Genomic DNA, 574 nt, shown 5'->3' with positions numbered 1-574 from the left:
ATGGGGGGGGGGGGGACATCTGTAATAATCTGAACAATAAAGATTTATTAATTACACACAAAAAAGACTCCTTGAAAAGAGTCATTCACTTGCCTCCTGGAGGATCCTTGCCTACCTATCTGCTTATGTCACCACCTCTGGTAGCAGCGCCCTCGCTCCGCTTCAGCCTCTTCCCTGCACTCAGCCTCTCTCCACCCCTCCTGACCCCGGCCCCGGCCACAGCTCCATATCTGCTTCTCTGACCCCAGCCACAGCGACTGGAACTTCCCTGCAGACCAAGGCCGGTGGTGAATTTCCTCGCGGTGGGCATTGTCTCCCTCTCTCTTCTGGGTCCCCGACCCTCTTCTGTCGAAGCCCCATCTCTGTTGCCATTACTAGCTTCCTGTTTCCCCAGACGCCCTGCGTGTGGACGGTGTGGGTTCAGGGAGGCCACTGGCTGGGAGGCTGGGGGGCTGGGATGGGGAGCCCCACTTCCCCTGGAAGTGCCCCTCCAGCCGGCAGAGACTCGGGAAGTGGGCGAAGGTGGCGATAACAATAACAATAATAATATTAATAATAACACCGGGGCCCACAA

This window comes from Myotis lucifugus, unplaced genomic scaffold (assembly GCF_000147115.1).
Source record: "Myotis lucifugus unplaced genomic scaffold, Myoluc2.0 scaffold_254, whole genome shotgun sequence".
In the NCBI taxonomy this organism is placed as follows: domain Eukaryota; kingdom Metazoa; phylum Chordata; class Mammalia; order Chiroptera; family Vespertilionidae; genus Myotis; species Myotis lucifugus.
Note: the sequence above shows the minus strand (reverse complement) of the source record.